At 37.8% G+C, this 21,228-nt stretch overlaps 1 protein-coding gene and 1 pseudogene across 1 annotated transcript in view; both read left to right on the top strand.

Annotated features, from left to right (window-relative positions):
- pleca (plectin a) overlaps positions 1-21,228 on the top strand; it is a 109,841-nt gene that overhangs the window by 16,362 nt on the left and 72,251 nt on the right. The gene's annotated exons all lie outside the window — the stretch shown is intronic.
- Positions 20,846-21,004, top strand: LOC148370782 (U2 spliceosomal RNA; annotated as a pseudogene).

Raw genomic sequence — 21,228 nt, 5'->3', positions numbered from 1 at the left:
ATCCTAAGTAGGGTCACGGGGGTGCTGGAGCCCATCCCATTCTTTAATATATTTTGTAATTTTTTTACTTAAAATAAGTACTAAAAATAGTTAAACACTGGTAATTCATATGTGAGGCCCCTTCTCAAGGTTTCTTTTTTCCTCACCCTGAGGTTTTGAGTTTTTCCTTGCCCGCATGTTGGTTTAAGATCAGGCAATGGTGTAATTGTATTCCTGTGCAGTCCTTTGAGACATTTATGTGATTAAGGGCTATATAAATAAATAATAATAATAATAATAATAATAAAATAATAAATAAAACTATGTAGACTCTTTAAACAAACTGAAACAGTTTTATTCTATTTTTTTGGCCCAGCCTCCTGAAATGAAAGAAAAAAAGAATTCAGGTTAAAAAAAGAAAAAAGAAGGGAAAATAGAAAGGAAAAGAAAATGTGATAAAGAAAAACAAAAAAGAAGGGAATAGAAAAAAGCAGAGAAAAGGGGAAACATTTTTTAAAAAATGGAAAGAAAATTAGAAACTCAAAAAAGGGTAAAAGAACAAAAAAGAAAAGAGGCAAGAAACAAAGAAGAAGTAAATAGGAATAAGGGGAAGGGGGGCAATTTAAAAAACAGAAAAAAAGGAAAAGGGTAACAAAAGAAAAAAGGTGCTAGAAATAAAGGCAAAAGAAAAAAAAACACTTGGTTGGGCCAAATAATATTCATAGAAAGCAAACTGCCCCAAACTATCATCCTGCAGGTTGCAATTGACCCCTGCCTGCAGTAGGAATTCTAGTCCAAAATTGTATTGCCTTCTCATTGTTCCTAATGAAATGACTATATGGGTATCAATTTACAAGGAGACATGTGCAATGTAATAAAACACGCCCTCCCCTCCTTTGAAACGGTATTGATTGAACAGGGCGGGGTTCCACAGCGATGTGATGTCTTGCATGATGCTCAAGCTAGGCAAGGACCAAAAGATCATATGATGGTATCTGCACACTCACGGTTTTACTTTTTTTATCTAACAAATTGCCTAGACCTAACCCCGACATTGTTTAACTCAAAACTAAACTCGAAAAAAAACAAGTTTAGCCATATTAGGATCGCCAACATGTTGTAATAAGGATTATTGGTCCCCAGAATGATGCTTAAAGTAATGAAAATGAACCTAAGATTCAGATTAATTCAAACCAAAGTGTAACTCTACAACCCCGGAATAATTCTAAAAAAAAAAACACCTAGTCAAATGAGGACCAACAAAATTTCCAAATAAAAACGAATCATCTCCAAAATGACGGTAAAAGTCATGAAAATGGCCCTAAGAAACTGGTTAACTAAACCTAACCAAATTCTAATTCAAACCTAAAAACAAGTTAAGCCACTCTAGGACCATCCAAATGTTCCAATAAGCACTATTGGTCTCTGCACGTATGGTAAAATCCTGAAAATAGCCTTAAGAAACTGATTGGTTATCCCCAACCTAAGTATTACTCAAACTTGAACTTGGTTTTAACTTCCAAAAGGATTTAAGCTTCAACCCTGGCTTATGAATCTCTTAACCGCTAGGGTCGTAGGGGCACCACTTCCTGTTGTGCGTCTTGGGGTAGTCTTAGGACCACTGAAATGTCTAAATAAGGAGTATTGGTCGCCACAAATATGATTTGAAAAATGAAAATTACCCAAATAAATTGACTAAACCTAACCGCAACTTAACTAAAAGAAAAGTAAATTCAACCCTACAACAGAAGTCTAGCCACATTAAGACCACCAAAATACCCTAAGCACTATTGGTCCTCATTATGATGGTAAAAGTAAAAAAAATGGCTTTAAAAACGGATTGACTAACGCCAGTCAAAGTATAAGTCAAAACGTAACTCTTAAACCAAGTTTCAGTCCTTAAAATTGGATTTAGACACATCAGGACTATAACAATATCCTAAATGTCTGTTTATGATTCTACCCCCGTTTCCCTAAACTTAAACATCACAACTGGCTAAAACCTAACCTTGACCTAGCCTTGAACAGAGTCTAACGCAAATCTAAACTCTAAAATTAAGTTTTAACAGCTACAAATGGACTTTGGACTCATTAGTTCCACCAAATTGTCCTCCTAACAACTATCGGTCCCCACAATGATTGTCAAAATCCTAAAAATGGTCGTAAGACGAGTTCACGCATACAGAGAGCCGAGACTTGATGTCAACACTCAAAGCAACAGGGACATTTGTTATCAAGCTCATTGACAGGACACCAAAAGAGCCAAGAAAACACACGCACACACTTTGGATAATAACCTACGACTTAACCTGAGGGTATTTGTATGATATTTTAGGGGTACTTAAGTGTGTTTTGTGGTTTAAGTCAAGTCGGATCTATGTTGTTTAGATTATGCCTGATATGGTTAGCAAGTAGAAGTAAAGATGGGGTTAAGGTTTCAGAGGTTCAAGCAAGCCATGTCTTCCTTACTGGTCAAAGAGCAGCCTATTATTTTATAGGCTATGCTGATGACACTATATAAGGTTCCCTTGTCTTTTGTTGTGCACCAGTGGCAATTTCCCCAGACTGGGCAGAGAGCGGCTCATAAATTTCTGGACTGTGCTGACGACATTATGTAAATTTCTCCTGTCTTCTGTTGTGCACTAGCTGGCAATGTCCCCCAATCTGGGTAGAGAGAAACCCATGATTTCCTGGACTGTATTGTTGACTCTGTTAGGTTCCCCTGTCTTTTGCTGTGCACTAGCAGCAAAGTCCTCCAGACTTGGCAGAGATCAGCCCATGATTTTCTGGGCTTTGCTGTTGACAATTTTTAAGGTTATCTTGTCTTCTACCAGTGTTAGCCAGCAAGGGCAAAGAGCTGGCCATGATTTCCTGGGCATTTTGGATGACCCTTTGTAAGGTTCTCGTGTCTCCTGCCTTGCATTAATGTTATTCGACTATGACCTCCAGTCTTTGCAGAGAGCAGCCTATGAATTTCTGGTCTATGTTGACAACTCAGTAAGGTTGTCCTCTTTGCAACCGTGCACTAGCGTTAGCATTTAGAATTAGTGCTCCAAACTAGATTTCCAAATTAAAGCTTTAACATTTCAAGTTTGGTGTTCCAAATCTAGCTAAACAACCAATGTGAAAATAAATACAAAGAGTTGATACAAAAGGGAGTGCAGAAGACCTCGAATAACCTCTGATATCTTTCATGCTTTGAAGCTTGGTATCTACCCGGACCCCCCAAAGCAGTCTGCGCCTTTAAGAGGAGGGTCTCACATGTCATGATATCTGTTTTGAGGTGTGTGTCTGTGGAGTGTTTTGTGGGGTAGGGGGGACGCAATCCAGGCCGTCTGGGTCCTGGTAGACGGGCAGGCCCGGCTGGTAGGGGCGTGGGAAGCTTTCCCCTGCTTTTTTTTTGTGCAAAATGAGCGAGGCAGTGGCTAGCATCAGGGAGAGCATGCTTTCTGCCGGGCCGGGCCACGCTGGACCCGTTCTGGTCCTGATCCCGGGCCAGCGTCCGCCCGAGGAGCAGGACTTCATGCAGGCCTACGAGGACGTGAGGGAGAAGTATAAAGGTAATGCCGGTTTGTTGTGGAAACAAGGTGTAGGAATGCAGTCCAGTGGTTCTTTAGCAAGATGCCGGTTTTGGAATGTGAGCATAGCCCCAGAAACAGAAAGTGAAACTGTTTACTGTGAATCAAAAATGGAACTAGATGACATAAAAATACTAATACGATGTATTTATTAGTATTATACTATTAGTAGTGAGTGAGGAAAGAGGGTCAGAAGATGGATGGGGTGACATTGATATTAAATTGATATGTTTATATTATAATTATACAATTATATAATTATTTAAATTCATATTATATTTATTTTATTATTATTATAATACTTTTATTTGTATCATTTTTCATATTTCTACATTATTATTTTTTATTATTATGATTATAATTGTCATTAGAATTGTATTTATATTATTACCATATATTGTAATTCTCATCTCATCTCATCAGCTGCACCGCTTATCCTCAGTAGGGTCGCGGGGGTGCAGGAGCCCATCCCAGCAATCATTGGGCAGTGGGCAGGGGACACCCTGAACTGGTTGCCAGCCAATCGCAGGGCACACAGGGACAGACAACTCGCTCGTTTATTCACACCTAGGGACAATTTGGACCGGCCAATTCACCTGAAATGCATGTCTTTGGAATGTGGGAGGAAACCGGAGTGCCCGGAGGAAACCCACGCAAGCACGGGGAGAACATACAAACTCCGCACAGTAAGTCCGGTAGCTGGATTCGAACCTACACAGGAGGTTCCCAAGACCTTAGAACTGTGCCGCACACGCGCTAACCACTGCGCCGCCGTGCTGCCCTATATTGTAATTATATTATTATATGTTTTTATTATCAAACCACAATAACAATATTAATACATTTGATTTCAAGGTGCCTTCCAAGGCACCCAAGATACACAGAAAAAATGGATGATTAGGTTTTTATTTAACTATATTAGATTTACCATACTATATTTTTATTCTATTAATATTATGTTCTTATATTCATATATTATTATTGTTAATTTTTAAGTCCATTTCGGTTGTTGTTTATGTATTTATTCATAAAACATCCATTATATTTTTATTATATAGTGTTGCATTTATGTTATTATATTTATATATTTTAAATATTTTATTTATTTTTCTTTAACTTTTGTTTCATTATTGTATTTATATTCGCATTAAATTTGTATTTGATTTATATCATATAGTATCTCATCTCATCTCATTAGCTGCACCGCTTATCCTCGGTAGGGTCGCGGGGTTGCTGGAGCCCATCCCGGCAATCATCGGGCAGTGGGCAGGGGACACCCTGAATTGGTTGCCAGCCAATCGCAGGGCACACAGGGACAGACAACTCACTCGCTCATTCACACCTAGGGAGAATTTGGACAGGCCAATCCACCTAAAATGCATGTCTTTGGAATGTGGGAGGAAACCCACGCAAGCACGGGGAGAATGTACAAACTCCGCACAGGAAGCTGGATTTGAACCCACACACGAGGTTCCCAAGACCTTAGGACTGTGCCTGCACACGGACATAACCACTGTGCCGCCGTGCTGCCCATCATATCATATATTATTGTTATTATTATCATCATTATCATTATTCATCATACATTTGTTTGATTTTGTTTCATTTTATTTCTATTGTATTTTATTTTATTTATATTTTCTTTTCTTTATATTCAATGTACAGTCATCATGTCATTATATTCTTATATTATTATTATTATTACAATATGTATCTATATTTTATTATAATTATTGTTATTTATTTATATTGTTATACTTGTTTGTATATTTTCATTATAATTATTATTATGTTAATATATATTTTTCTGATTCTTTAAAATGCAAGGCAAACAGAGTCTCCTTTCCTCCCTTCAAGCATTTTCCCGCAGCATTCAAAACATATATACCAGCATGCAATAGGCCCTGCTCCTTTCTCAGTTAGCCAAAATTCACACTCTGGGGAAAATATGTGGGCCCATGTGAACAATGTATGTACAGTGTGCAAATGCCGGCAAAGTTCATGTCTAAAACGGCGCCGTGATTAATTGTGTATGCAAACCCTCTGTGATTTAAACCCCCCACATTAATGCTGTGCTCCCCTTGGATCACTTTACAGGACTCAAAATAGTAACACAGACATAAACAAGTTTGCAAACTCACTCTGTCTCAAATAAATCTCTAATATTTTACCTCTATGCTAACACACAATGAAAAATGCCATTGAAGCGTTGGTAAAATTGGCATCCGTGAAATAGAAAGCTTTTCAAATAGCCTAGAATGGGACTAGGAAGTGCGTTTGGAAATGGATATGGGTCGGGTGTCATTATTCAGTTTTGTTCTTGTCCAATCAAGAGAAGGGAATTGTGCAACAGCTGACATGAAATTTTGCAACGCTTCCTCGATGCTAGTCGCTAAAAATGGATTTAGAGGTGGAAGGAAGTTGCAGAAAAAGAGTTGAACCAGGTCAGGTTTTTACAAGTCTTCGATTTCAATAAATTCAATTAATCGAGACAAAATTGTGTTTTTTTTCTTCCCTAAATAATCATATCTTTTATGAAACTTTTAATTTAAAAAAAGTGATTGAATGTATTTAGCATTTAAATCATTTTAAAATATATTTTAAATTTATTAAATGAATTATTGATAGCATTAATTTTATCCAATAAAATATTTTGATGAATAATTAAAAGAAAATAATTATAAATAGATTTATTGTCGCAGCACGGCGGCGCGGTGGTTAGCGCGTGTGCGGCACAGTGAGGTCATGGGTTCAAATCCAGCTACCAACCTTCCTGTGCGGAGTTTGCATGTTCTCCCCGTGCTTGCGTTGGTTTCCTCCGGGCACTCGGGTTTCCTCCCACATTCCAAAGACATGCATGTCAGGTTAATTGGCCGGTCAAAATTGTCCCTAGGTGTGAATGAGCGAGCGAATTGTCTGTCCCTGTGTGCCCTGCGACTAGCTGGCAACCAGTTCAGGGTGTCCCCTGCCCACTGCCAGGAGATGGCTGGGATGGGCTCCAGTACTCCCGCGACCCTACTGAGGATGGATGCAGATAATGGATGGATGGATGGATGGATGGATGGATTTATTGTCAGGACCAGAACAGAGACAGGACCCACTCGCGTAACGTTTCTCACAAGTTTTATCGGGAAGAAGGGAAAGGATTGTACATACGATCCGGAGATCGCTGGTCGCGGGGATCAGGTTGCTCAAACGCGGAAGTGGTACTTCCGTGGGGAGCGATGGCGGTGTCGGGAGCGTAAAAAACAGGTCAGGAGAGCCAAAAAAACCTGTTCGAGATCGGAAAATGGGTCGAAGCCGGGAAACAGACGGGGGCCAGAACAGGGGTGAGTCAGGGTCAAAAAGCTTGGCTAGCGTGAACTGAGGTTCGCAGACGGACTGACAACAGGTGACAGAAAGACGGGGTTTACGTAGTGACAGGGAGCCAATCAGAGTCCGAGGCAGTTGGCGCCTAAGGAGCGGGTGCAAGTGCCTCGCATCAGTAATCATGACATTTATAATTTTTTTAAAAAACATTCTAATGTTCTCGGCATTTAAATGTTTTTGAACAATATTATAAAATAAATAAAAAAAAATCTTGAATTAATTTATTTTAAAAGTATACTCAATTAAAAATAAAGCATCATAAAATATCAAAATTGCATTCATTTATATGATTGAATAAATTATTTATTTTTAATTTTTAAACATAAATTTCAATCATTCTGTTTCATTGGAAGAAATAATAATAATAATATTATAATAATTTCCTTGTATTGTCATTCTGTGTAACAATGTACACAGAACGAAATGTCGATTGCACCTGACCCGTTGTAGCGAGCCGATGCAGCCGCAGCCAACAGAGGGCGCCGCCGACCACTTTTTAAGTCTTAGGAATGACTCGGCCGGGGCGCGAACCACCGACCTCCCAGTCTCAAAGCGGGCGCCTTACCATCAAATGATTACTAACTCATAAATAAAACAATTTATAATTATTATTGATTGATTTAATTTGTATTTTATAAATGTTTTAAACTGAAATATTTCAATTTTTCCCTGTTTTTATATTAAAGTTAAGTGAAAATAAAGAAGGGGTCAGATGTATTTAACATATAAAAAAACAATATATAATTGATTAGGTAGTATGTATTTTATATGCATTGCATACATTTATTTCTTTACATATTTTTGAATAAAATATGTAATTAAAACTGTTTTTGTCTTTTGTTTTGATGGTTAATCTAAATATAAACTTTAACAATAATGGCTATTGATGTTACTGATAAATGAATGAGTTAATGAATGAACGAATGAATGATTGGCCTCTATTATTGTTATACAGGTAATACGAAAGTGAAGGGCTTCTACTTTCAGTTCAAGTAAAACAAGCTCAAAAGTTAAAAATGTGCAAAAGTATTTAAAAAGATAAAACTTGAAAAACTAAATATAGATCATGTATAATAAATATAAAGATCAATTTTGCATTCAGTGCCCTTGACGACTCAAACCTCAACTCTCCATTTCCTTTTGTTGGCTGGCATTGACTAAACTGTGTTGGGAGTTAATAGGTTAATGAAAACGGACTTTGTGGCTTATGATCAGAACTTTTAATCCAATTAGGGCCAAGAACTGAATGCTGGAGTCACGTGACCCTCAAAACTACTTGATTATTTTCTTAGAATAAAGCTTTTCACTTGTTACTCATGACCTTGATTAGTTCAATTCATAATATTCTCCACCTAGAGCAGGATGACCTTTAATATCCCGCCCCTTCCCTCCCTGCAAAGGAGGATGGGATGCACCATCAGGGTGGGGCCAGAGGAGGTGTGATCGTTCTTTTCCCTGATGAAAGAGATAGTGTGCAAAGCACAGGAGGGGACACAATCCAGTATTCAGTCCACAGGAAGAGAGCAGGGTGGTAGAAGAGGGTGAGGGGGAGACTGGCTCCCTTTTTGCAGTTTTCAGACGATCGCATCCCTGATTGTTTGAGACGGCATGGATCCGGCCCGGTCCATCCAGCACGAGATCAGCTCACTTAAAGGTACCGTCTACAATGTTTTGAGTATTTTTGTGTTGAGCCCAATGGGTGGGGAGGTGGTGCATGCATGCGGCAAATGGGAGCAGCGATGCAGCATCGCCGTGGCAACGAGACAGGTGGACCTGATTGGGAGTTGTAGAACCACGCATTGTTTGAGTTATGGTGGGCGGGGTCTGAAATCTGTGACATCATCAGTGAGCGTCAGTTAAGTTTGGGTTTTTCAATTGGGGTGGAGATGTATCCGCAGCCCAAAAACTTACTTTCTTCTTTGGGCTTTATTTTTAGGAGAATTATTGGGTCAAAAATAACCCAAAATAGGGAAATTTACGACATCTTTTTCAATAAAATATAACCTTTTTTATACAGCATGAAACAAATTTATTTTTTTTCATATAATTTTTACCAACAAAACAACGCAATTTTTCACCTAAACAAATTGAAAAATGTATTTAATTAATTTTATTTAAGAAAAATAAACCTACTTGCTAATTAAGGTTATTAAAAAAAAATCACTAATCCTGGTGTTTGAACCAAGAATTGTTTTGATCCTAACTTAACCCAAATTGGGTTATTCTTTACCTATATTAAACAGCACTAGCTTCTTTGGAATTGACTTTATGATCCGCTTTGGCTCAGTTCTTGACCTACATTCCCTTCTGCCTATCAGGGATTTACCCTGTCTGATTAAAAAATAATAATGATGAAATTGATAAGAAGTCAAAAAAAGTCAGACATTTTGGTTCCAAGACTATTTTCATGACCACAAAATAATTCTGCCGAATCAGCATAAACCTAAACATTCTTTTAGGTCAACGCTCTGCACATGCAGGTTTTGCCTTCTCTTTTATCATCATACACACAGTTTGTAGTGTACACACAAGCGCTAATACAGTTAGCGAGAAAAAAAGCACTTTATCAATCATGGAACCCTTTCCCAAAACCGTTAGCTGTGTTAACATGTTAGCACGTGAGCGGTTAGATCAGGGGTCTCAATCTTATTTTACGGTGGAACCGCTAAAATTAAAATCTGGGTGAGGTTGGGCCACAACAGCCCTCCCACAAGAAGAGATTCAATAAAGGCAATTCACTGTTTTAATGATTTTTTAACACAAAATATTAAGGTCTAGACATTAAAGGTGAGGTGTGTCATTTCAGGTGTCTGTAAAAAGTTAAAAGTAGAATATTTTCTCCATTGAAAATGTGGTAATGATGCCCAACTTAGTTTAAAGAGCCTTTATAATTATTTTTGTGCAACGCTGTTCAGGATTCCCAACACATTAGAAAGTAGGAGAGGGGAGGAGGATTTCATGCTCATCCTTGGGGTTTTTGTTCGTGTAGCATAAAAATGGTGAAAGTAAGAAAATACCTGTTTCAAATACAGTCCAAACACCTATTCAAACTCCCAAAAAGATGAAAAAAGAAGAGTTTCTTTGAACGCATCCAAGAAATGAACATACATGCCGTGCTACAAATCGAGCTTGACAGAGGCTGCAATGATGACTTAAGCCAGATGATGGCGCAATCGAGTGGAAAATTTCAAAGTTCCAAACATAAAATTAGTATTCATCAGAAAATCAATCTTAATAAATAAATAAAATAATACAGCAAAAATATGAGGACTTAGGCAACTGAATATGTGAGTGGAAACATCTAATGAACAAACTTAGCTGAAAGGCAGAAACGCACCCAAGCTCATGTGCTAGATGCATCCACTGTCCTTTAAGCTTCAATTCAACAGTATTGCCAATCTCCTCTCACACCCCTGAGCCCTTTGTTCCATGTTTCAATTGAAGTCAGATATTTCGGGATTGGATTGCAAAAAAATGATGAATCAGATCAGAATATCTGTTGAAATTTACACTCACTGCCCTGTGTCAAGTCGCGGTTTAGCTAACCAATCATATTGCGGGGCATACATCGATTTCAAAATAATAGCGTGTGCATTTTGAGCCCTGCTTAACTAATTAGCAAGGAGGTAGCATCCATTCAGTAGCATCCAACTCCCGCAAGCCACACTAACATTAATTCAATATTAAGTCACGGGCCAGAAACAATCATCTTGCGTTAATGGCCTGCGGGCTGCGAGTTTGGAACTCCTGAGTTAAATCGCTTTTCTTGCAGATATTTTTTTTGTCAGTTTGTCTGCAGCTACGATTGATTGGCGACATTCTCAGGTTGCTTCAGAATGAGCTAGCAGCTAGAGATTGTCTTTTTAGCCCCCTCTGGGAGGTTTTATCAGGTCGTGACGGTGTAATTGTGTAAATGCTACACAACGCAGACGTCAGGCTCCGTTTATTTGACCTGGGGTGATTTTTGGAGACTTACTGACAGCTCTCACGCTACACTAGCATTCTTTCTGCGCTTACTTGAGTCTCGTAAGTCCTGTTAAAAAAGTAATTGTTCTTGATTATTTAACTTCTCTTTTACTTCCGGAGTACCTAGTTTATTTGAGTGTCCCTGAAAATATTTCCTTTAGTGCAGGGGTCTCCAACCTTTTCAAGATGAGAGCTACTCTTTGTTAGCGCAATGTCTGAATTAAATTTCTAGAATAGCAACTTAGCTTAAATAGCTGAAAAAGTAGCTTGATAGTTAGCTGGAAAGGTAAACATGTACAAAACCAAAAAGAAGCTAGATAGCTAGCTAAAAAAGTAAAAAGCCAACTAACTAGCCAGAAAGAAAGCTAAGAAAATAGCAAGCTGAAATAGAGGTCCAGATTTAGCTAGCTATCATAAAAAAAGGAAAAAGCTACCTCGATAGCTAGCTAAAATGTAGTAAGAAAGCTAGCTAAAAAAACTGCATATGCTCATTCGCTTTTACAACCCATAACCTGGAATTTCCTGCAAAAATAAATAAATAAAAGGATGAATAAATGCTAATATTTGTTTAATACATGAATGAATTCTCATTCTATTCTCTTAATGAAGTGCTTAAAACTAATTATCAATATTTGAATAGATTTTTTTGTCCATGAAGCCCATGAACTGGAATTGTTGTATTTGACTTTCCAATATAACTACATATCATTTAATTACGCATTTACCATAATTACGGATGGTACCGAAGACTTATAACGCCGCTAGCCGCTTCGCTACCTACGGATCTTCTTCCACGATAGGCCCCTTCATCACGCCGGCACGAGAATTCTTCAGGGCAAGGAGTTGAAATTCCTTGAATACACGCATTTTTTGTGCGCTAAAACCCATGTCCATAGGATAGAAGTAATCTATAGTGTAGTTGTCAAAACGGGAAGAAAAACACCAAAGATAGGAGCAGACAATAAAACAATAGGGCAGCTGCTGGAAAAGGCAGCCGCTCGTGGCAGCGCCGCTTTGATATATATAGATATATATATATATATATATATATATATATATATATATATTATATACATATATATCATTAGTGCTTTCTTGTTGTTTTTGAAGCATTGCCATTAGCGACATTGGCTCTGGTGTCTCAAAAGTATTGACTCATATTTGGTCCCACGGTTACTTCGCTATGGCTACCAACGTTTTCCGTATGAGTCATGGTTTATCACACGCTAGCATAAACTTGAGTTCAGTCACCCTTGCACTAAATTCCTGTGACATTCCCAAAGAAAATTCTTTCTAGTTTTTCGGGTGTTTCCCTTTCTCAGTAGCAAGGTGAAAGATGTTCCTTACCAGAACTCCTCGCAAGCGTCCAAAAGTTCCCACGCTGACCGGGTTTGTTTTTTTAACGACTTGGAAGACAGCCTAAATCACTTGCTCTAAAATTCCATCGGGAATTGGCCTGAATAGGACAACTGTTAAAGATGCTCAAGTATTGCTGAAATCATCGAAGAGATTTTAGCGCACATATTAGCAAACGTAGCTCGCTGACCACATTGGCAAATAGCATCAATTTGGTAGTTTGCTTCCCTTTAGCCACTGGCATCAATTTAGTAGTTAATGCCAAAAGACTTAGCTCCAAAGTGTCACGGACCTTAATTCTGTTGGCATTTTACCGCTAGCCCCTTATGCTAGTGTTTAGTGATTTCAATTCTGATTAAAAAAAGGTCTTAAAATGTCTAGCCTGGATTTAACGCATATTTTTGCTAACTCAGCTCGCTAGCAACAATAGTTAATAGCATTGTTTGGTGGCTTGTTATCCTTTCTTTGCTAACTTTTAGATAAGGATTTGATGCTCAATAATTGACACCGACCTGAACTACGAATAGTAGTATTGTAAACTCCAATTCTACCTGGTAAGACTAGTATTTAATTGTGTAATTTTTTGGGGGGAAAATGTTTAACCTGTATTTAGTGCTCATTAATAAGTAGCTTCATTTCAGTGGCTAGCTTTCCTTTAGCTGTTACATTAAATCAGCAGTTTATGCTATAAACCTTAGCGCCAAAATGTCACGGACATTAGCTACTAATGCTTGGGTTGTGCAAACCACTGCTAGCCAATAATGCTAATGTTTACAGATTTATATTTGTATTAAATAGTGTCCTAAAATATTTTCCTGGGATTAAATGCATATTTTCATTGACGCAGCCCACCATAGTGGATAGAACCTATTCGATGGCTAGCTTCCCTTAACCTTTTGCAACAAGTTAATGCTTAGTAATTTACCCCTAAGATGACACGTACTTTAACTCTGAATTCTAGATTTGTAGACACCACAACTAGCCGTAAATGCTAGTGTTTAATGATGTATTTGAATTAAAATGTCCTAAAATGTCTATTCTGGATTTAACACATAATAATGTAGCACCTTGGTGTCGCTGAGCTTAGCTACTAATGCTAGCATTGTTGACACCACCACTAGCCGCTAATGCTAGGGTTTATGAATGCAAATTTTGATTAAAATTTCCCAAAACTATTTATTTTTGGTAAGTTAGAGAATTTATCGTATTTTCTGGGGATTGACAGTGCCTTGGATTTATTTTTTATGTTGTATTTTTTGGCCAAAGACGAGTCCAAAAATCTCTGAAAATCAAATGATTGTCTAATCATCTATTTTGTTTCAACAGTCCTTGGCCTGGATTTAGCGCATACTGTGTTTTTTTTTTTTGCCAACACGTTTTTTTTAACCACATTAGTGAAGAACATCGCCTTGGTTGCTCACTTTGTTCAGCTTTACCATTTGATTGAGTAATATTCGATTAGCAGTTATTAATGCTAAATAATTTAGGTGATACGGACCTTAGCTACCAGTGCTAGCATTGTGTACACCACCACTAGCTGCTAAACTAGGGTTTGTTTATACAAATTTTGATTAAAATGTCCTAAAATGTCAAACATTTTCTTTTTAGTAAATTTCGTTTATTTTTAGGGTAGATTTTCCTTAGATTTGTGTTTTTTACAAGAAAAGAGTAGGGAAGCGACACCTACAAAGACAAGTAAAAAAAAAAAAAAAAAACTAAATTAGGATCTTTAAAAATTGAAGGATTGTCTGATCACCTATTTTGTTCCAACAGTTCTTGGCCTGGATTTAGCGTAAACTGTATTTTTTTGCTAACACAACTTTCTAACGACATCGCCTTGGTGGCTCACTTACAATTAGCTTTACCATTTATTGGTAATATTCAAATAGCAGTTATGGCTAAATGATTTAGCACCAAGTTGACATAGACCTTAACCTCTAATGCCAGAATTAATGACACTAAGGTTACCCGCTAATACTAGCATCTTTGCATTAATTTCTGTTCAACAAAGTAAATCTTGATTTAAAAATGTAATAAAAAGCCCTAAAATTTAAAAAAAGAAACATCTAAATAAATTGTATGGTTGTGATTTTAGCTTTAGCCTACAGTAGCCGCAGAACCATCAAAATGATTTCTGTACTTGTAATCTCAAACATAAACAACGTTGACTTTAGCTATGCTCCGAAGACCGATTATATAATTCAACGCACATTTTCGAAAACGTACGATGTAAAACGTTTTATATCTCCCAGATGTTTACAACCGCGCCTCGCTACCGTCCTCCAGTCTGCTCTATCTTCATTTTGGACCTCCTACCTGGTCCTCGTTTATCTTTGTTGTCCTCATTATGATTTGACGGCCTCGTTTCCGTCGGTGATGTTCTTCTCGTGTCTTCTCTACGTCTTTGCCGTACTGTTAATAAGATTTATTAACTGTTGAATTGATGAGATTGCTGATTTTGATTAAGGTTTCTGGAAATTGGAATTGTTTGTCTGATTAGATGTTTGTTTGGAACAAGAACACGGTAGACCCCAAGATACGGCAACCCCGCCTTAGGACGTTTTCACCGTTTTTTACGGTATTTTTTTCACTATACTAAATCAACAACAAATTATTGCTCAAAAAGTTATACAATTGTATTTGGTTACATTTCTAAGATGCCAGTCTGCTATTGGCCACTATCCAAACTAGTGCCCTGCTACTGGTTTTTATCACCATGAAAATGCCGATATTCTGTTGGCTGAACTCCCTACCACAATGCTTTTCTCTCTCTTCGTTTGGTTTAGAATCTTGTGTCACAAACTATTTAGCAGTAGGTCCCAAAACTTGCAGAGATGCTAAAGTGAGAAGAAAGAACATGATAACCATGGAAACAAAGGTTCAAATAATAAAGAAGCCACCTGAATCATTTCCCTCGCTAAGAATTATGGCCATAAACAATTTACAATCGGAACTACAATACTGTATTTTTGTACTGTGTTTATTCCTGCGAGTCCCAAGACGTGCAGTGATGCTAAATGGAGAGGCAAGAGGATTATAACGACTATGGATGTAAACAATCGGCGATCGGAGCTACAATACCATATTTTTGGTACTGTATTTATTGGCTATTGGTCCATAAACTTACAGAGATGCTCAAGAAGGCCCACACATTGTTACCCTCGCTAAAGAATAAGGCTATATAAACAATCGACGATCGTAACTCCAATACTGTAGTTCCTGTACTGTATTTATTGGCTATGGGTGCCAAGACTTGCAGTGATGCAATGGAAGAAGCAAGAAAATGATAACCATGGAAACAAAGCTTGCAATAATGAAGAAGGCGCCGCATGTTTACCCTCGCTTAGGAATATAATCGTAACTAATCCACAATTTGAACTACAATACCATATTTTTTGTACTGTATTTATTCGCTATCCGTCCCAAGACTTTCAGGGATGCTGAAGTGAAAAGCAAAAACATCATAACCATGGAAATTAAGCTTGGGATCATTAAGAAGGCACCTTTATTGATACCTTTACCAACGATTATGGCCATGAACAATCACCAATTGAAACTACAATACAATATTTTTTGTACTTTATTTACTCACTATGGGTCCCAAAAGAAGAAAAAAGATGATAACATTGGAAATGAAGCTCTAGATATTAAAGAAGGCACTCACTTCGTTTCCCTAACCAAGGAATATGGAAGTAATTGATTGACGATCATAAATGTAAAATTATGTCTGTAAAATGCCTGCCGGTCTTCTGTTGGATTGTGTCATCACAATAATGCCGACATGCCGTTGGCTGAACTCCCTTCCACAATGTTTTTCTCTCTTATTGTTCGTTTGCCTTAAAATGAACATCTAGTAAAAATAATGAAAATGATCGCATCGTATCTCTAAACACAAAAATGTTCTTTGTTTTGCTAGCACTAATGCAGAAGCAAAACATGATAATCATGGAAACAAAGCTTGTGATGATCAAAAAAATATGAAAAATGCTGACGGGTGGCTACTAATTTCACTGCGCGATCCTCACTTTAGTACAGATGCATGTTGCATTTACACTTTTAAATAGCAACACAGTTTTCTAAAGAAACCACAAAAAGCGATTCAAGCGGTTAGCTTCGGGCTGGCTCGTGTTTTTTTTCCAGCCGCTGGCGCGTTTCGGGGCCCCCCTCCGTGTGTCCTTTAAGCCGGGCAGCCCTCGTGGGTTTTCGCCAGCTCCTTTCGTCTTTTTCTTTCACTTTGTGATGCGCTCGGGCGCCACAAAGCGAATTTTGAGATGGAGCCGGTGCGTTGCCGAGATTTTATGGAAATTTTAATCCAGAACGGTCAAGGTAGGCATAAGCTAACGCCAATGTTGTCCAATGTTTTTATTTCTGAAGCTGGGACATTTCGGAGGGAAGTTAGCTTAAGAACGTGCTGTTTTTAATCAAACTAAAAATGTAATGCGATATTTGACCTCAGGTGGCAGTAGTGAATCGTTTTGATGGAGCTTTTTCTGCTGGCTTAGAAGTAAAATTATTTTAGAGTAACAGTTTATAACAGTTTAAAATGTGAACAAATATCTTAACGTTCATGTTTGTACTATTCTTTTGAATGTAATAATCGGGAGGAATTCACCCCAAAAAAAAAAATGCATTTCCACATTTGACCTCTGGCAGTAGTGAGTCGTTTTGGAGATTCTTCTAGCTTTGCAAGCTAACTTTTGTGTTGTTTTTTTTTAAGCGTGTATTTATGGTTAGCTTGTTTTTTTTTGTTTAGATTTCTACAATAGGAGATGCAATGCCTGCTTTGACCTCTGGTGGCAGTTGTGAGCCCCTTTGATGGAGTTTCCTCTAGCTTAGCAAGCTAACTTCTTTCTTGTTTTTCTTTTAAGTGTATTTAAGTTTTGCTTGTTTTTATTTTAGTCTCCCCAATAAAAGATGCGATGTCAGTTTTAACCTCTGGGGGAAGTAGTGAGTCATTTTAAAATATTTTTTTTCTGCCAACTTACTAAGCTAACATTTGTATCTGTTGCCTTTTAATAGTTTTGGGGGGTTTAAATCTTAGCTTGTTTTTTTTAATTTTAGTTTTTACAATAAAAGATCAAATGCCAGCTTTGACATTATGTGGCAGAAGTGAGTCCTTGTGTTATGGCGTCTTTGCCAGCCTACAAGCCAATTTGTTTTAGCCTCTCAAATTTAACGGATTTTATAGTTGCAGTATGTCGTTTGAAACATTAAATTTCATTCTTTAATTTTATTATTTTTATATTGAATAATGCAATCCTTCTGTAAAAAAATCCAATACCGCCTTTGACCTCAGGTGGCTGTAGTGAGTAGTTTTGCTGGCTTTTCTTTTTCTGTCTTACCATGCTAACTTATGTATTGTAGATTTTAAGTTTAGTTTAGTTAAGCTTGGTTTCTCATTTTAGTTTTTATAACAAAAGGTGCAATTACATTGACCTAAGATGGCAGTAGTGGGTCATTTTGATAGTTTCATTAATTTGCTGGCTTCCTAAGCTAACTTCTGCGTTGTTGTTTTTATTCTTGTTTTAAGTGTTTTTAATCTACCCTTTGTTGTATTAAGTTGATTTCAATCTACATAATGTAGCGCAAGAAAATTAGTTTTAATTTCTTAATTTTTAAAATGCAATTCCATTCATCCAATAGTAGAATATAGCACTTTTTAGTTGAAATTTTCCACAAACTATTTTATGTTTCATCAAACGTTGTGCTGCTTCTTCTGTGTGAAAAATGATGCAATACCACCTTTTACCTCAGGTAGCAGTATTAAGTAGAATGTCTTTTTCAGGCTTACTAAGCTAACCGTGTCAGTTTCCTTAAGTCATTTTTTGGGGAGAAGGGGTGTTTAAGCTCAGCGCGTTTTCTTGTTTTGATTTGTACGATAAGAAATGCAATTCCAGGTTTAACCTCTTTTGGCAGTAGTGAGTCCTTTTGAAGGAGTTTCTTCTGCTAGCTAAACAAGATAGCGTCTGTTTTGATTTTCCCATATAGTTTTATTAGTATATTAGCATAGTAGTGTAGTTTCTTTTTTAAATCGGTAAACATACAATATTTTCGTCACAAAGTTTGCTTAGCTCTACGTTTTTATTTTTTTAAAGCTATTAAATCAGTTCAACGTATATATTCCATTTATCCCCAAAACATTTGTTGTGAAAATAGTAGTTTTTTTATTTTTACCTGATTTTCTTGCCACAAACTTCTATATTTCATTGGCTATTGTGCTGCTCCTTCTGTGAAAAATATGCAAAGCCAACTATGACCTTAAGTGGCAGTAATGAGGTGAATTTCTTCTTTTAGCTTACTTAGCTAACTTTTATGATGGTTTTCTTTTTAGTTTCTCAAGTATTATACATTAACATAGTTTCTTAAGTTTCTACACTGAAAGATGCAATACCGACTGTGGCCTCTGGTGGCAGCAGTGAGCCATTGATGGAGTTTCTTCTTTTACCTTACCAAGCTAACTTCTGTGTTGGTTTTCTTTTGTAGTTATTTTTTAAGAGTAGTTATCCTTAGCTTGGTTTCTTGTTTTAGTTTCTACAATACAAGTTGCAATGCTAGCTTTGACCTCCGGTGCAGTAGCGAGTCATTTTGATGGAACTTTTTCTGCTAGCAAACAAGCTAATTGGTTTTAGCTTTCTTTTTGATTTTAAGGGATTTAGAGTCACGGTATGTAGCGTGAAAAATTATCTTGGCTCTCACATATTTTTTAAGAGATAAACCAATCTAGTGGTTGGTAAGCTCCGGGCACTCCCGTTTCCTCCCACATTCCAAAAACATGCATGCCAGGTTAATTGGCCGGTCCAAATTGTCCCTAGGTGTGAATGAGCGATTGAATTGTCTGTCCCTGTGTGCCCTGCGACTGGCTGTCAACCAGTTCAGGGTGTCCCCTGCCCACTGCCCGAAAATGGCTGGGATGGGCTCCAGCTCCCCGCGACCCTTCCTCTGTGAAAAAAGATGCATTACAACTTTTGACCTAAAGTGGCATTAGTGAGTCGTTCTGATGGAGTGTCGTCTTTTACCTTACGAAGCAAACTTCTGTTTAGTTTTTGTCAATATATAATTTTTTAAAGCCCTTTGCTCAGTCTATGTTCTTGCCTGCACAATTCCGCTCTTCCCAGCCATGATACCTTCATACACTGTCCCTTTAAGAAGACATCCTTTCCTTTCTGCAGCCCAGACGTAAGCGTTACAGTTGGTTTCCTTTAATAGTTTTATTTTTTTGAATTTTTAAGCCTAGCTTGATTTCTTGTTTTTATCTGCACAATATAATTTGCAATTCCAGCTTTGACCTCTGGTGGCATTATTGAGTTGTTTTAAGTACCGTAGATTTTCTTCTGCTAGCTTACCAAGCTAACGTCTTTGTTGGTTTTCATCTACAGATTATTATTATTTGTTTATTAATTCGTAATTCTTAATTGGAGTATTTAGGACAACAAAATTAGCTTAGCTTCCAAAGTTTTGTTTTTTAAAAGCCATTGCTGTAAACCTGGCAGCACGGTGATGCGGTGGTTAGCGCGTGTGCGGCACAGTTCTAAGGTCATGAGTTCAAATCCAGCTACCAACCTTCCTGTGCGGAGTTTGCATGTTCTCCCCGTGCTTGCGTGGGTGTCCTCCGGGCACTCCGGTTTCCTCCCACATTTCAAAAACATGCATGTCAGGTTAATTGGCCGGTCCAAATTGTCCCTAGGTGTGAATGAGCGAATGAGTTGTCTGTCCCTGTGTGCCCTTCGACTAGCTGGCAACCAGTTCAGGGTGTCCCCTGCCCACTGCCCGGAAATGGCTGGGATGGGCTCCAGCTCCCCGCGACCCTAATGAGGATAAGCGGTGCAGATAATGGATGGATAGCTTAGTTAGCGCACTAAGCTAACTTTTGTGTTTCTTTGTGTTATTACCGTAAATTCCGGACTATAAGCCGCTACTTTTTTCCCAAATGTTCAGCCCTGCAACTTATTCAGCAAAGCGGCCAAATTATGTAATTTTTCTAATGGCCATCAGCGGCGTTGGAGTATAAAAAGTTACGATTATGACCCGAAGAATATGTGCGCCAAGAAAGTCTGCAACCTCTAAGTTTATGCATACATTGTCTGTAAAGAAGAGGTACGTTCCGATTATAAGGAAGATGCCCTGGATGATGATAGTTATTAGGAGGAGGTTGAGGGCGATCTACCGTGAATTTCACAATTATGGAATGCTTTCTTTTGACAGACACGTTTGATGCATTGCGAGCGTGATCCTACTTGCGTGTTGGTACCTTTCAAAGGAACGGTTTGGGATGAAAGTTATATTATTATTATTAAAGCTTTGAAAACTCTCTTTCTTCGTAAATATGTGTAACCATGTATAATATGTATTTGCAACTGTATATTTTTGTAATGTATCTATTTTAGAGATTTATTCTGTTATGTGTTCTACGAGTGAATCAAAAAGAAGGGGCGGAGCAAATGCGGGCTGATGGGAAGTGGGGTAAAGCTGAGTTACCGGTAGATCTGTCTGTTGTCGCAGCGGACAATAGTGGATATATATATTTTCCCACCCTTAACTTTGGAAATATACATTTTGTTTCCTTGGATTACTTTCATACGTTAATTACGAGTATCATTTTCCATTCATGATGCTGATCGTGGTTCTAAGATTGTCTACTATATTATGAATGTGCTTGATCTTTGATTTTTGCAATCCGGAGATGGAATAAGAGCTTGCTCTTTCCACTCAACGCATCGGCCTGGTATTGCAGTATCTCCGGGAACGGTGCATTCGCAATGATCGCAGCAAGGCTCTAGGGCTAGGTCCTTAGCTTGGCCTTTTGGCTGAGAGTAGATGTCCCGCCTCCTAGGCTTTGTAGCGTATTATGAACTGACCGATAACGGATAATGGATAATGAATAACGAAGATAGAACAATAACCCTTAAAAACCCCCATGAATGTGCTTGATTGCTGTTGAGATTGTCAAGAGGGGTTGTTCAAACCTCACACTGTTTGTTTT

Source organism: Urocampus carinirostris, chromosome 2 (genome assembly GCF_059441175.1).
Source record: "Urocampus carinirostris isolate Australia breed hairy pipefish chromosome 2, RoL_Ucar_1.0, whole genome shotgun sequence".
Lineage (NCBI taxonomy): Eukaryota > Metazoa > Chordata > Actinopteri > Syngnathiformes > Syngnathidae > Urocampus > Urocampus carinirostris.
This window is presented reverse-complemented; position numbering and strand designations above follow the sequence as displayed.